The sequence below is a fragment of the Amblyomma mixtum genome, chromosome 2, assembly GCF_055824585.1.
Source record: "Amblyomma mixtum isolate Tamu chromosome 2, ASM5582458v1, whole genome shotgun sequence".
Classification (NCBI taxonomy): domain Eukaryota; kingdom Metazoa; phylum Arthropoda; class Arachnida; order Ixodida; family Ixodidae; genus Amblyomma; species Amblyomma mixtum.
This window is the reverse complement of record NC_143013.1, coordinates 221,237,444-221,254,796: the sequence shown is the minus strand read 5'-3', so window position 1 is coordinate 221,254,796 and position 17,353 is coordinate 221,237,444. Positions and strand designations below refer to the sequence as shown.

The 17,353-nt window shown below is 45.7% G+C and overlaps 1 long non-coding RNA gene across 1 annotated transcript; it reads left to right on the top strand.

Annotated features, from left to right (window-relative positions):
- The first annotated feature begins 273 nt into the window (after positions 1-273).
- Positions 274-14,561, top strand: LOC149362674 (uncharacterized). Its single transcript, XR_016288522.1, has 3 exons — positions 274-604; positions 11,387-11,416; positions 14,446-14,561. It is a non-coding gene; the product is annotated as an uncharacterized LOC149362674 (long non-coding RNA).
- The last annotated feature ends 2,792 nt before the right edge of the window (positions 14,562-17,353 follow it).

Here is a 17,353-nt window from a genome sequence, read left to right as displayed (position 1 = left end):
CTTAAAGCGCGCCCGAACTGTCTGCGAGCAAAATTGTGCTCGCGAAAGCGTAAGTTTTCCTGGAAACAAAATAAAAAGGTTTGAAATGAGCTTGGCTATCTGCTTTGTGTTTCTGTTTCTTTTATTTTCATTTACGAGGAAGAAGAGCGCAGGACATGCTCAGCACGGGCTGAAGATGGATGTTTTAATTCCTGGCCTTTTGGCAACACTGCCGCTTTGTTCGATTTTTGCCACGCCGAACGAGTTTTTGCTACCGCTACGTTTCCGCTGAAATTTTGTGCGATGATTTCTGCACGTGTCACAAAATGAAACGCCGCCTGAGATTCGAGTCATTTAGAAGAGTTCTTTATGAAATCTTTGTGCAAACCGGCAGGGCTGAGGGTACTTCAGCATTCCAGTTTTCATTGCAAACACCTTTTTCTCTTTTGCCTCCACAGAATCTACAGCCATCTGTATGGCACTTATGTTCTTTTTTGCTTCAATGCTTCAAGATATATGTTGTCTCAAAATTGCTGGTTTGAGTTCTTTTCGTGAGGACAAGACTCGGCAGCGTGTTACACGATGGACGCGGGAAAGGGTTTCACCTCCCTTGTTTTACTTTGCAGTAAGTAAATTTGCCATATTTTCTCATTTTCGCATTACAACACATCTCATATAGTTGGGAGATGTTGAGAAAAGTGTGATCGCGAGCCACGACACCAGGCCGCGGGCTGCGGCTGATCTTTTGGTGCTATAAAAATTAGCGCTTGTGATAACCGTGCTGCTATATATCATGCAGTTTATTGGTGGTCGACCGATTTTGCTTCCTAGCCCGTTTAGTGAGTGAAACAAAAACTGATGACGATTTTCGTGCAAAAGGTAGAGAAACTTAACTCGTACCGGAGTTCAGGCAAACACGCAGTGCAGTGTATTTTAGGGGCTCTAGTACAAAAGAAAGCATTCACATATATTGCACTACTACACAAAAAGCAATCGCTAGTATGGCTAGGGCAGCCTGTGACTCTGCACTTCATGCTCACCTGAAAATCAAGTACGCCGTTCACAGCAACTCTCACTACACCGGCAAGACATCGCAGTCAGCTTCAGTCAGTTCCTCACACTTACGTGAAATAAACCTGTAAAAAAAAAATGGCAGGGCGGATGCCACTGCGTAAGCAGGGATTCAGCGACAGCTGTTCACGTATTTATATTTTACATGTTGAGGTAGAGAATATGAGAGCGATTTCTTATCTTTGTAGTTCCAGAGAACTGTTTTTAGTTTTGCCCTCATACTCGCACCTCGACTAGATGTCCTTTCCAGTCCGTTGGCCTATGGGCATGCGGCGCCACTGATGGGCTTCTCCACGGGCGGCGCGTTTCTCAGCAGCTTCCGCAGATAGACCATGCTGCATTCCTCCGTTCTCGCCATACCGTGCTTCCCATTTCAACGGTAGCCATCCTCCCGATAGTTACAGTGGTAGTCACCAACAGGTTATGCATTCGTACGCTCTCCCCACACCCTTCTACATCATGGTAACCCTCCTCCTTTCATAGTAATTTCCCTCAGTGTGGTTGCGCCTTGCCCTGTTGCCATTGCTTCCTCCTTCCTCGGTAACCACTCTCCGTTTAAGCTTTCCTATGCTCTCGCCATACTCTCCTCATTCTATGGCAACCACATTCGGGACGGTTGTCGGTGTGACCACATTCCGGTTACGCCTTCCTACGCACTCCCTATGCCATCCTCCTTCCTCACTAACCCTCCTCCGCTTCTCTGCGTAATTACTTTCTGCTGGTCTTGCTGCGGCCGCCCAACGGCCACGCCTTCATACACCCTCGCATACACTCCCCATCCCACGGTCACCATCGCCTGGCTGGGGAATCCTCCGCTCAGCTTGCCACTCCGCCTCCTTCCACGCTCACCACCGTCCGGACGATTCCCGCTGTAACAACCCTCTTGCCACGCCTTCCTGTGCTCTCGCTGTACTCTATTCCTTCCACGGCGACCCTCCTCCTCCCTTCAGGCTAACTACCAACTGGCTCGTTTCTGAAGCAACAAACCACCGGTCGCGCCTTTATACGCTCTCGCTATACCCTTCTTCTTCCACTGAGAACATCCTCCGGGTGTGGCTTCCTCCGCTTTCGCAATACCCTCCTCGTTCGACGGCAACCACCCTTCCGAGTTGTTCCGGTGGTAAACACACAAATCACACACCAGTTACAGATTCCTCCATTCACGTCATACCCGCCTCTTTGGTTTGTTGATAGGGGTTTAACCTCCCAAAGCGACTCAGGCTATTGGGACGCCGTATAGTGAAGGACCACGGTAATTTCGACCACCTGGGGTTCTTTAACGTGTGCTGACATCATACAGTACACGGGAATTTAGAACTTCGCCACTATAGAAATGCGACCAGCGCGGCCGGAATCGAACCCGCTTCTGTAAGGTCAGCAGCTGAGCGCCATAACCAGTAAGCCACCGCGGCGACATGCCCTCCTCTTTCAACGGCAGCCATCCTCCGAGTGGTTTCCATGGTAACGCACCCACCGATTACGCCAACGACTTCAACATTCTGCTACTATTACTACTAATACTACTATTACTACACGGCGACGACATGAAACCCAAGAAGGGGCGCTGTAAAAAAACATTATTAATAAGTTCCCTGTGTGCACTGCTAACCAGAGGGCCACTCTCTTATGAGGAGACTAAATGGCCCAACAGTAATGCGACTTGCCTCGCACGTCTGTTTCTACAACCATGAGCGGCAGTCTGTACCCCAGAAAAATCACTGATTACATCTTGAGCCAGGGAACTTGCAACAACATCTATCTCAGGAGGGCATTTCTCTTCCCCCACCATCTTTTTTCGATCACTTGATAATACTTAATAAGTTGGCAAGCAAACCTTTCCCGGAGATTTTTGCCGCCTAACAGTACAGCCTTGAAATGAAATTCACGAGGCAAAATAACATGCTTTAGGTGACATAGGTGATGATGACTCGTCCACAAATGGACTGAAGCAATACATGAGAAAGCAATACAATGCTTTTACATTCGAACCACGTAAGTAGTCTTAAGAGCACTCCGTAATTTTTATCCATCTAAATGGGCAAAACTCGGCGAAACACAGTTTTGCAATGACTAGACAAAAGCTCATAAAGTGAGAAGAAAATTTTCTGTAGACAAAATATTGCAACATAAGTAAACAATATTTTTGGACCATGTTTATGTTGAAGTGTTTCGCAATCCTTCAGCAGTATTCAGAGTGTAAGACTGTGAGCAACTAGATAGATGATTTCAGTAGGAACGCGTTGGGCATCTTGATTTCCCCATCTCGTCCGCAATTATTGCGGGAAGTTTTATTTGATTTATTTAGTTTTTTTTTCTGAAACGAAAGTTGGAGCAAAAGCAAAAGGTGAAATGCCTGACGATGATTCTTGCCTTCTATACAGTTGGGAAACAGTAACTTAGCATTTACTAGCGTAAGAACTTTGAATACAATACAATATAATACGATACTACAATACTATGCAAAACGAAGATACAAAAACGAAAGTTTACTCCCGGAAAACACGAACTAATTACCGTATTTTCCGGTGTACAAGACGCACCGTTGTATAAGACGCACCCGCCATATATGCAGGGTGTCATTGAAAAAATTGGTATATAAGACGCACCGGTGTATAAGACGCACCCCCATTTACCCAGTTAGGCTAGTGAGGCTTAATTAAACATGCTTATGCGACCATCGCAAAATGCACGGTACGTGTGAGAAGTTCTTAAGCAACGCTAAGTGATCGAAAAATGCAACACTCACGCCATACCAGCCCACGTTTTAGCACAAAAGAAAAAAAAGCGAAAGAACTCTATGTCCATAACAATTTATTTTTACATAAAACCTTCAAAGTCTTCATCTTCGGATGCGCTATCGAAAAGGCAACGCGTCTGAAGCATTCTCTTCGCACTACGTACTTTCAATGGGTGACTAAAAAGAACATCGGCTTCTCTTGGCTTGTCTTGACAATGGCGAGAAGCGCGACTGTCGCTATCTTTTGTCATTTCACATCACCTTTGCTTGGGGCCTCCGAAACGGCCGCGTGTTTAAGATCCCGGAAATGGTCAACCGCGCCGTTTCATGATAAAGTTCACCTAAAAAAGTTGCGCACGGCGGTCCCCGTATTGAAGTATTAACCATGTTACAACCGTGTTATTGGTAGTAATATTTTTTCGGTGGAAAAAGCTTGAACATGAACCTGGGTAATTTCTGAACTCGCAAAAAAAAACGGAAAATTCGCATATAAGACGCACCCTTGTATAGGACGCACCAGCAAGATTTTTGAAAAAAAAAACCGCGTCTTATACACCGGAAAATACGGTACACTAGCATGCCAAATTAGGTGAAATCTATGTTGCTTCCAATCAACAGATCTCTAAGTGTATTCTTGGAGATATTAGCACTGAGGTCGGTTAATTTCTAAATTCCATTTAGAAGGCTTGGAGTTTGATTTTTGATATTATTTGATCACAAAGTTTCTTTACGAAGTGCGTACATAGTACTTGCATTAGGTTTTTGCGTATTGTAAAGCTTCTCCTTCTTATATACTGAGTCAGTTTGAAATATTTCATTTTATTGGCTTTTAACATTTGGTGTTTCAGGAGAAGTGGCGTTCTTCGCAATCCTTCTGGTGGACCGTGATATTGTTCGAATATTTTTCATACTTTTTTCTGCAGGGTAATTAATTTTTTTCTCTTCTGGTGCCCCAGGCTAAAGCAACGAGTAATATAGATCATTTCACTGCCAATAGGGAATAAGTGGACATACCTTAAAGAAGCAGCCAACTGTTTTACTAACGCCAGCTCCAGAGTAGGTTTCCTTCAAACCATGCACCTAAAAAATTTTCAGCCTTAACTATCCCTGTGTCATTAAAAATTTCTACCACAGATTTCCGACAGAAATATTTTATTTTCTCATTGTTGAAGTGTAATTTGTTTATATTAAACCAAGAAGGCAGGTTGAGCAAACAGTTATTGATAGCGTGTTGGATTTCTGGGAGTGAATTGCTTGAGCAAAATACGTTGGTGTAATCTGCATAGACAATTAGTTATGGGGTTCGGGAATAAAGCCAAATCATATATATCTTATGAAAAGCAAAACCTCGAGAATGAACCCCAGCGGAACGCCGTTTTTTTATTGGAAGAAGTGGAGATGAATATTTATCGATACTAACATATTGATAGAGGTTTGACAGATAGCTTTTTATTATTTATAATGGTATTCCGCGGATCCCACAACTACTCAATTTTACCAAGTAGACATCATGGCATACAGGAGCGAATGCTTTCCCCAAGTCTCAAAGTAGTCCAAGCGTGTATTCTCTTTACTCGAAATTTCTTATCCCAATATTTATGTTGATCAAGGCTGGTTATGTGGATTTGTTGTTGTTTTTTTTTTCGTTTTTTAGGACCGAAAGCTTCACTACGGGACCTCGGGCTTCAATTGAGGACCGTGTAAATTTGACCTGCAGCTGAGTTAGAGGTCTCACCATGGAAAAAAGATCAAGAAATTTGGTCAATATTCATGACTAGGAGTCGAACCAATGGCTGCGCGAACAGATCTCCTTTAAGGGCCGCTCAACGAGACCTATAGGCGATCACCGCTTTTTTTGTCTTTATTGCCTGTTTTTACAGATTACAACCGATCACAATAGCCGCAGCCAATACGCTTCGTGCTAAACTGCACCACACTCTCGCGCTGTGCATTGGAGAGTGTCGTCTTCATCAACTTCCATCTGCTCCGCCCCGCGGAATTGCCTTCTCACCGTTGTGTTCTACGTAGCACAAGTCCGTGCTTTCGCACTGAGTCGTTTGTAACAAACATTCTCTGTACCTTTTTTAATCCGTATTGTATGTGACTGATTACCGCCTGATTCCAATAACGTGTAGTAGAGTAGTAGGTGAGGCGGAAAGCATGGGGAGGAGACTGGCGGTCGGCTTGGGGCCAATGGAGCACATCGGCGTAGAAAGAACCAAGCTTGCCAGTTTCTTCCTCACGACAGTCTGAATAAGCGCCACGACGGGCGGCGTGGTATATGGAGTGAGTGGTGGGGGTATCACAGGTGTGATGTCCTCCAGTTCACGTCGGACGATCGGCGTGACCGAATCGGTGACGGGAGGAGCGTCCGAGGGCGCGCGGGATAGCGATCGCTGGTCCTCATAGGAAGATGTAGCGGCTGAGTTCGAAAGGCGGGAAAACGGCTGCGGAATGCGAGAGCATTTCCTTCTGTCAAATCGACGGCTCTCCTTAATGATGACATCAACAGTGGAGCGCTCTTTGCAAACAAGCAAATGGAAAGCATCGTCGGCTATGCCTTTCAGCACGTGGCCCACCTTGTTTATTTCACTCATGGCAGCGTCGACCTTGTGGCAATGAGCCAAGATGTCCTGTATGTAGGCCACGTAGCTTTCAGTCGAGGACTGGGCTCGAGACGTAAGCTGTTTTTTGCTGGTGAGCTGCCGAACATCAGGTCCACTGAAAAGCGTCCTTAAATTCTCTTGGAAGGTGTCTCAGCTTGCTAGGTTGTCCTCATGGATTTCATGCCACATTCGTGCCGTGCCATTGAGATAAAATATGACATTGGCGAGCATTAACGTAGGGTTCCACGAATTTCCAGAGGCGTAGCCGCTATTCCACATTCCACGCGTTTCCAGAGAAATAGCCACTCTTCCACATCTGTGCCGTCAGTGCCAGAAAATGTGCCGGGGTGGCGAGGAAGAGCCATGACCACGAAGGGAGCGGTAGTGGGGCTCCTGGACTCTTCGGGTTGAGCCATGGTGGCAAAGCCGTACTGACGACCACTCCAAAGCTCCGTGTTGTGCTGAGCATAAAATCCATACTTCCACCGAAGATGTTACGTGGCCCAAGCGAGGACGACGCATGAACGACCCGGGCACAGTGCAGAGGGAGAGAGCACCGGGCCCGCACAGAGCACAGAGTACCCAGGCCCAGAACACGCACATTACCGAGACAGGTCGTTCACTTCGCCTTCATTTACAGTACCCTTTCCTAGTATTGTTAAAAAGCTTTGTATCCTGCCGTTGATAGCAGTTTCAAAAAGTTTGGACAGGGTTAGAGTACTGGAATTGGTCAGTAGTTAAAGCACAGTTCTCTCTTCCCCTAAAGATTGGATGCACGCGCGCTATCTTTAACAATCTGGAAACATTCCAGTCACTAACATACAATTGATGATATGAGCCAAAGGAATGGGCATTACTGGAGCGCTATATTTTAAGAGTCTTGCCAGCAAAATGTTCAGGGGAATCCCCCGTATCAAATTCCATCGTTGCCAGCAGCATGAGTTGGGAACAGTAGGAGATAAGAGCTAATGAAGAACACCCAAGTATTTTGCGATTCCGTGACGACATTGCCTTGATAAGTCACTCAGGAGGTTGACTGCAAAGCATGATCAATTAGAAATGCTGAACAGAACAGTGGGTCTAAAAATTATCATTAAAAAAACTAAAGTAATGTTCAACAGCCTCGCAAGGCAACAGCAGTTCAAATATGGTAGCGGGGCGCTAGAAGTGGTTAGGGAATACGTCTACTCAGGGGAGGTAGTGGCCGCTGATCAGGATCATGAGAAGGAAATAACTAGGAGAATAAGAATGAAATGGAGCGCATATGGCAGGTTCTCTCAAATCTTTTTTTTTTATTCGAGATGTTTGCCATTAGGCATAATGAAAAAGGGAAACAAAGTTATAAGAAGGAGTGTAAACAAGCCTCGATTAAAGAGTGGCAAAGTTCTCGATGAAGTGATTATCATGAGTCCACTTGCGATAGTCGCCTGGAACGTCCCATCGCAGGCCTACCTTCCTTAGGAAACGTCGTCTCACGGAAGCTGTAGCCGGGCAAGTCCACAGCAAGTGTTTTTCGTCACATTGGTCTGGCGCAGCACCACAATGAGGACACTTGTCAGTCACTTCGAAACGTTTGTCACGCCACCGATGACGCACAGAAGGAGTCAGAGCCGCTCCTGCCGGAATCCGGCGCACGGATACCTCGTCCTCCCGAGTGAGACTCCGGGGAAGGGGGTAGGAACACGGAGGAATTAGAGCGCGTGTTCGCTGACGCAAAGCCTGTTTCTCGGAAACATGGGACAGAAACGGGTCTGGGGAAGAGAAGAAGGTGGCGGGATATCTGATGTGTCAATGTGTGTCGTTGCATCCACATGAATATTATGCGGATCCTGGGCATGGCCGCGACTAGAATGTATATGCACAGCACAGGGGTATTTCGTGCAAAGTTGGTGAATGGATTGTGTAACTTGGAATGTGTGCCGGACAGCCTTAAGCTGTTTAAGGGCGGCAAGGGAGCCGGTGTAAATGTGAATGATATCGAAAGTGGGTACGATTGGAAGGGAAGCAATTGTATTGTGTATCGCCTGAAGCTCCAAGGCAAGGGGGGGGGGAGCAAGTATCCGCGCTATATGTAGCGCGGGAGTTAAGATGAGGATGGGAGGGACTGTAAACTCCAGTAACTCCCTGCAGTGCTGTGTGTGATGCATCGGTGTATATTATGCACCCTGAAGGAAGATGCGGGGCTGATATCGGCGTCGAAGCCGAGGAGCGATTGTCTGTGAGTTGACAGTATGACCATGGAGGAAGACTCTGTAAACGATGAAGCTGAAGCGACATCTTGCGTGCTCTGTTTGCCTCACGCTGGTCAATAATTTCACTTAATGTATTAAGTTGAGCGTACTCTTGCAGAATGGGTATGGATGTGATACGAGGAAGATAAGTTATGGCGCGCATAGCCTCCCGATTGATTGATTCAAGGGACTGGCACTGTCGGCGGGTGAGGCGATGAAATTGGGCCTGGTACACTATCCGCGGCTGGAGTGTGGAGCGCACGAGCTGACGGGCAGTAACAAAATGCGCTCCGCCAGAGCGCATAGCTATGCGTCGAATGAGACCGAGAGTAGCGTGAGCCGATCTACGGGCCGCGTTTAGCCACGAAGTCCCAGTCCCATATGTACGAAGTAGAAGACCTAGAACACGCACACTTTCCACAAGAGGAATTTGTGAATTATCTATCGTGAAGGTAAAAGGGGCTGCTTTCTGTAAGCCACTTCTGTTTCCAATGCGAATGAAACAAGATTTATTACACGAGAGGGTCAGACACAAAGGGGGTAGTCATGATGTTAACGCATCTAGCGCATGCTGGAGCGCCGACTGTTGCACAGACGCATCTGGATGACAAGGAGACCACAAGGTTATGTCATCGGCATACGCAAAGACGCGTACATAAGGATTTTTCTCTAGGGTTCTGACAAGAGGTATAAAAGTTACGTTAAATAATATGGGGCGAGGACGGAGCCCTGGGGTACACCGCGGTTGGAGGTAAAGTGACCAAAGGCTTCCCATGGACACGTACACTGAAGGTTCTGTTTGTTAAAAACTAGTGAATGAAAGGATTCAGCGATGTGGGAGACCGAGATCTCGAAGGGTGCCAAGAATTGCGGAGTGAAGGACCTTGTCATAGGCCTTTGTGATGTCAGTAGCGATCACCGTACGAGCAAGATGACTATGGGGAGAATGGTTAAGTACGTCCGCAGCCAAAACAGCCAGACCGTCTTATGTTCTAATGTGAGGGCGGAACCCAATTTGAGATTCTGGATAATAATCATTCGATTCCAGCCACCATGACAAGCGAGCTGCTAGAATGTGTTCATAAAGCTTGCAGATAGTAGGCTTAAGTTAAATAGGGCAGAGGGCGCGAAGAGAAACCGCCGGCTCACCTGATTTGGGGATTGGGACAACGGTAGAATGTTTCCACTCTGCAGGAATAACTCCAGAATACCAGACTTCATTTAATGTATCAAGGAGGGACTGTAGAGCAGGTCCCTCCAAACTGCGAAACAACAAGTTAGGTACACCGTCATGCCCGGGAGCAGTACTTGTTTTGAGGCGATCTATGGAGGCCAGCAATTATGCCATGGTAAATTCTGTAGTGACCTCATCAGGGGGCTCAGAAATCGATAATATGGGAGAAGCGGTAGGAAGACAGTCATGATGCGGGAAAATCAAGATTGGTAGCTCACCAAAATCCCTCAAGAGAAACGTATACAACAGCTGCAGCTTACTGGTACTCACCTATTACGCAGAAACTCGGATGCTAATGAAAAGGTTTCAACTTAAGTTGAGAACAACGCAGTGAGCCATGGAAAGAAATTTGATAGGTTTAACGTTAAGAGACCAGAAGCAGGCAGAGTGCATGAGGGAACAAACGGGGGTTAATGACATTTTAGTAGGAATTAAGAGGAATAAATGGGCTTGGGCAGGGCATGTAATGCGAAGGCAAGACAACTGCTGGCCCTTAGAGGTACATGAATGGAGGTAACAGGTAGCGGAGTGGATTCCAATAGAAAGCAAGCCTAGAAGGGGGCGGCAGAAAGTTAGATGGAGGGATCAGGATGAGATTAAGAAGTTGGCGGGATACGGTGGCCTCAGCTGGAAAAGCACATGGTTAAATTGAGAGAGTGGGAGAGCCCTTTGCCCTGCAGTGGGCGTAGTCAGGCTGATGATGGCGATGATGGAGTTACCGTCAGGCAGGAATCCGTTGATGTGCCCGTCTGAAAATTATGATAGCCATATGGTCGCAAGCGTCTCCTGTAATGTCCAAAGGCGCCAAAAGCAGACTTGTTGTTTACGTATTTTGCCGAAAGCGGGAAAAATTGTACAGACCGGCAACTCTTTCCTGGCTCTTCGAGAGCTGCATCGTAAACCGTCGTCGTTACATACATTTATGGGGTGCCTGAGTTGGCCGCCACCGTCATTGACGAATCAACAAATATACGTGCAAACCACGCTGTTCTCACTGTAACTAAATGTAAAGAGTAATAATAAAAGCGGACCACAACAATGTGAATTTAAGTGACCAAAAGTTATGTCGCCCTAATTGTAAATTAAGCAGCGCTGATGTTTATTGCCATTACAGTGAGTGGAGCATACGTGTCATAGCCACGAAGAGACGGCCTGTGAGTGATGCATTGCATTGGTTTGTTCCTCGCTAGTTCTCGGCTGGTACTTGTAATGGACAAAAAACAACTAAACAAACATTATTTTCATTTCTCCTTTGAGGCATTAATCAATGAATCGAAAAAAAAACAATGCTCTATTGCACAAAGAGGGAGGAAAGTCAAAGCTCCTCATCCTCTCATCGTGCCTTGGCCCTTGGTGCACACGCAACTATTTCTTCGTAGGTGTCAGTGTTGCATTTTTGCACGCATGCAAAGCAACTGTAACCTTTCTTGGTGTCTTGTGCAAGTCAGCTGTAGATTTGGAAATTAAAAATAAACGTGCGTGGGTCTGTGCGCTTATTTTTTGTGCTGTTTACTCTTATTTCTTACAGCGGCCCCGCTGGTGCTTGGCTTATGGAATGGTGAGCCGGACAAAATGTGCTTTTTCGTGGAGGCTTTTCACACTTTGCACCTTTGCTCAAACTCAAAGCGAGATGTTATTTTCTAAATACCGTTTTTCCTCTTTAGAATTGCTACAGATTGAAGCAGGGGCATATGATGTTAAACTTAGCGAGGAAAAACAAACACCGCCACCAGCGCCACATACTTTGCAGGGCTAAGCAGCAAGAAAACACAGTGACGACACTCCAGTAATTTGAAACTGAGCAAGAACTGTTTTCGAATTTCAGTACCTTTCACAGTTTAAAAATACCGACATGAAACGTACCATTTACCGTCCGCGTGGCTGTGTACTTAACACGATTTTCCCTTTTTCTCTCTACTTGCACACCACTGTGCGCCGAATAGTATTCAGGACGAAACACGTTTGGGCGTGTTGGTTTCACGTCATCTGTAGTTACGGCGCTATGGTTTCTGTACAACTATCATGTCGGAGCCGCACATTTCAGGATAGAAACCATCTGCATTTTATTTATCTGTAGCCCTTGGTGTAAGGGCGGATGTATTACAAATGCGGGCAACAGAAATAAGCCTGAACCGCGCTTAGCAGCAACCACGGACGTGTAGCAAAGTTTAAACACGAATTATGCTGTAAGGGAGCAGAAAGGAAGCACATGTTCCCCAAGCGTACTCCTTAATAGCGGCAGAACACGTTTTCCAAGCTCTTGGAGTAGAATTCCATCACTAAAAATGCCGAATAGTTGCGGTAGGTAACAGAAACGGATTCGCTCCTCAAAATGTGCGAAGTTCTCGCAGTTACAAAGACTTTAACTGAGGTTTCAACCTATGCTAATTGCTAACTTCTTGACCTTCGTTTCAAATTTTAAAAGTATCCTTCCATTGCAAACCACATCAAGTTACTATGCTGGAAGTCTCGATTATGCCTCCGTTGCCAGCATTAAGCATTTTTTGTGCATTTATTGAGCGAAACCCATCCGGAACTTGGGCAGCATATCGTGCCCTATTTTACAGTGGGCTAGAGAACTGTTTACTTCCTTTGTACCTCACAAAGGGAATTCATGTTTACAGTGCACGTCGTGACAAAGCGACCTTAAAGGTGAAGTGAAGAGGAATCTGAACTCGTCTTTTTGCCGCGGGAACTCGATCTACACGTTCTGAGCATTCTTGGAAACTTCGATTTATTGCCCTGTGTGGCCGATTTCCCTAACCAAATCAAATTAACGTGCGGCTCCCGCGTTTTTTTTTTTTTTAATTCTCTCCGTACGGTGGGCGGAGTCGACGAACGGGTGGAGTGCCTTTCATCCAGTCCCGTGGCGGCTTGCCTCTCTGCCATCGGCGGAGTAATACGTAGTAATCCGTAGTAGCGAATAGTCCGCGCGTATTTCTATTTCTGCGGGCTTATTTTGCGCCTATATTATCTGCGAATGAAACTATTTACTCACGAAAACCTTAAAAAAAAAACAAAATAAAGCGAAAGGAAAGCCTCCACGGAGCTGGCTGAAAGGCACTCCACGCGCTGGTCGACTCCGCCCACCGTACGGGGAGAATTCAAAAAATAAAGGCGGGAGCCGGACGTTAATTCGATTTAATTAGGGAAATCGGCCCCACAGGGCAATAAGTCGAGGTTTCTAAGAATGCTGGGAACGTGTAGATCGAGTTCCCGCAGCAAAAAGACGATTTCAGATTCCTTTTCACTGCACTTTTAAGACACATTTAACGCTGGTTAGGAACGTTGTTGAGCATGAAGACAGGTGGAAAAGAAAACATTAATTCTTTTCTCCAGCGACAATGTAGATGCATGCCAGATACTTTCACTAAGACAGCAAAAGTTTATATGCCATTTTAGGTCCAATCAGTTTTCGATTTACCTATGGCAGTGTGTAACCAGAGAAAGCCAATTTGCTTAAGAAGTCGGGTCAAGCGCTAAGTACACTCTTGAGTTTCGTTGACCAGATTGAAAGAACTACTTCGCTGAACTTAGGCAAAACGTTGCAATAAATTAAAGGCGAAGTTTCAGAAATACTGTCCTCAACAAAACTTCTGCACCGGCGAGAACGTGTAGTTGTGTTTTAAGCAACGTGTTTGAGGGGCTGGCGAAGCAAAGTCGCAACACATCAGATGAGTGGTTTCCTTCACGCCACCAAAATTGTGGCAACGGCACTGAAGGCAACATATACTCGGTTTCACACGTCAGGTGCAAAGCTGCAAAAGGTACAGATGTAGACCACATGAAAAAGAAACAAGGAGGCTTGTTACTCCGTGCTTGTTTTATGGCCGAGTACTCTAAGTCACTAGAAAGCGACAGCGTGTCGTCAGCAATAACAAGACATTTAACCAAGCTCATGAGAGATGTATCATGTCATAAGCCTGCAGCCAAAGCATTTGCTGTTTGTCGCTCGCAGCAAAGAACGCACTGCTTTTTGGTCGCGGATGTAGGCAGCGTAAACAAGAACGCTAACTCTGACAGCGTTGCACTTGATGTGTGAAGCAGATAATACCGGTAGGAGGGAAGAACTCCTCTTTATGCTACAGCTAGCGTTTTTAAAAGTATATTGTTTTTTCCTTCCCGATGTGCATGCAATCAAGATGCCTCATCTGGTCCAGAGAGAATCCTTCACACGGGTAATCGCCAGCAAACAGCGGCACGTCGTTGTCCCTACAGCATTCTAAGTAAACGATAGAAACCCGCGCCATTGAAGAGAATCACGCTAACGCAGGCAGCGTTCGACGATCAAATCTGGGTTCTACATATTAATGAGCCCTCTTACGCCTTAGTGAAGAAAATTCACAGGTACTTCTCGGCAACGTCCTCACGGACGCGTCTGTTACATATAGAGGACAGATTAATGAAAACGCGGCCTCGCAATGAGCACCGCGAGGCAAAATGTCTCTCTTAGGCTTTCCTGAAGCCTCTGCCGTGAACTTTTATGGGTAGGGTTTTAATGCGATGGTGATGAATTTTTTTATGACGCAAGGCATCTATGGCCGGAGAGCGCCATGGTACAGTTTATTTTGCGTCTACCTGTGGTAGGGTCAACGACCCATTTCCCAAGCATTTCACACAACATAAGCTGAACACGAGGCCAAGGGAAAGTTTTTACCCATTGTGTCAGGGCTGGTACCCGACTGCACTGGAGATTGGAAAAGGTACCTCCCCCATGCACGGCGGATGCTGAAACGACTAGGCCACCACTGTGGTTGGCTCTAATGCTCTGAGATTATGGGTAGTTTCATAAAACGGTAACTATCGCTATCACATGAGAATAAAGGCGCAAAGCTAGGCACGTGAAAGAAAGCAGCCTCACATTTACATTGGAGACGTTTTAAAGGAGGCACCAAACGTGTTGCTGCACACAGCGTTGAGCCTTAGGAGGAAAGATGCTGTAGTTTTTATGCCTTTTCTTAAGAAGTTTGGGTATGCATGAACAGAAAATGTGAATGCGGAGTATACCTTGTCATTGGCTTAATTTTGCAGAGTGGCAAGGTTTACCCTGGCCATCAAGTTTAATTACTTCTGCAGGCTTCATTCTCTCCGTCACAATTCTAATTCGTGTCATTTACATAACCCCGAAGTGTATAAAGTGGGGGTTAAAATAAATATATATAGAAATAAATTAATTCCACAGGTTATTTTCAAATCTCTTAGTTTACTACTATTGGCACACCCGAAGAACGACACAAAACGCCGACATTCACAAGGATTTAGTTTAGTGTAAGTGTAAAAAAGCATTTTACCTTTGATGCCACTAGTTCAGGCTATAACTTTTGACATGCGGTCGATTATGTAAGAAATAAATATTTTGAAACTGAAAATATGCGATTTTAATGTGGCTCTGCGTATTTTTTCCTGAAATGTATCGGTGCAATTTTTCTCCAAAAAAAGCAACGCAAAGAAAAACTGAAGACAAAAAACAGGCACCAGAAGCGCTTGTGATGCCCGTTCTTTTGTCATTCTTCGTCTCCTAGCACTGCTCTTTTCTACATGCAGTACCAACTATCTTAGCGGCTGTAGGACATTTTTTTGTTTGTGTTGAATTTTGGTTAGTGAAGGTGTGCTTTAGACGCGGTGAAAAAAAAATTGAGGAACTGGCACTAATACATTAGGCCGCGTATTGGATTTGAAAAGAAAACATAATTAACTAATGTAGCCTTTATGTGAACACAGCAGTCTGATCTATATTGTCTCCGATGACATGTGATGCTACAGGTGGGCTAAAAGTAATCATAGCCGGGTGGGGTAACATTTCGACTAATGCAGGTAACAACGAAAAAAGGACTAAAAACAAGGCTACTAACAAAACTTAGCGCAACCTTCTCATTTTGTTAGGCAACCTGTAAGTTATATCAGTCGCGCACTGAAGTGATATGTGCAAGAGTTCATGGCTTGAACATCATCGTCAGCTAGTTTCAGCGTGCCAAATCCAGTCACGTGTTCTTTGCCATCAGGCCAAGGCACAGTGCATAAAAAACGTAAACTACTTCGTTCCACAGAAAATACAACCGCAACTAACACAGCTATCGCAGTGCGCAGTTTATTCCCTGCGGTCCCTGCTGAGTAGCTCGTCTATGATGCATTATTTATTGTTCGCATTATTTTCCTAGTTAATTCGTGACCTTGTGTATAATTTGCGGTTGCAGAATCAAGTACCGAATGCACTACCTTGACGAATATTGATGGAGGTAAGTGCGTTACCGGTAAATGGCTGGAAGAAATCAAGGCTTTTATTTCTTGATTATTGGGCCCAAAGCATTAGAACATTTAGCAGGCGCCCAGCAAATACGAATGGCAGTACTTGAATTAGTTGCATGCGTGACAGAGGGGGCCTCAGGTAACGTCTTCTGGGGGTTCAGGGAATACTGGCCCTGGGCGCTGGTTGCAAAAGCAAATATGATCTTTGCCGGTTTTCTACAACATATTTCTATACCCAGTTTTCCCATAGTTTCTGTTGAAACTTTTTAACTATACTGCACCTCGAAGGGTGCAAAGTTGACAAAACTGCTACGTGCCAAAAAGAAATGTGGCGCTCGAATTCGGCCCCTCGGCGACTAATTTTTCCTGTCGTACACAGGCGGCACCAGACTACCTCACAGAAGTTCTTTGCCCACGGCACAACTGAGAGTATTTCTGAAGATACCGGTCTACTACAGATTCACAAATTTGTCAACCAATAGTAGTGTAATGTATTTAGCAAAGACTAATTTCTGAATTAAAAAAAGCTAGAATTGAACCGTCGACGCGTATTTATCGTTCGATAGGATAGCAAACGCACACAATTTGGCTTAGAGAAAGGAGATCTGCCGCCGGATTACGGAACACTTTGTGGTTCTTAAGCACAGGAAAATAATTCTGTCCAGCGCGTGCAACTGTGTCTCTTGCTTGAGATCACCTTCGCTTCGGTGCACAAGGGGATGGGAATGTGGGAGGAAAAGAGATAGAGGGTTGGGGCGGGCAGAAGGGACACTGGGAAAGCACAAACAGCGGGAGCGTCATCGCACAAAGGTGGGGCGCGGGTGAGCCGGTGTGGGGAAACCAAAGTCAGTGAGCAGCAGGGGACGCGGCATTGTGAATGCTCTCAATCTGAAAACAGCCTTTAATAGACCTCTCCTGGCCTACGTCATCAGCGCACGTGCTTCTGGTCCGATGGGCAAAACATGCTCCGTACCGAGAAGGCTCACACCGGGAGAAGAAAGGCTGCGAGGCGTTTCGAATGGGGAAACAAAGGTGGTGGGGGAGCGCTCGGCACCAAAAAAACCGGTTCAGAACCGAAAGTCGGCGATTTTGCCAATCGGGGCACACCTTTTTGACGTCACACTGTTTACATCAGAGAAGACGACCTATAGGAGTGGGGCCTTCAGACTGTTTGGAGGCTGTTGTCAGATTGAGAGTGTTCCGTACTTCGGCACCTGATGTTCGTATTATTACCAATGAATGCATTTTT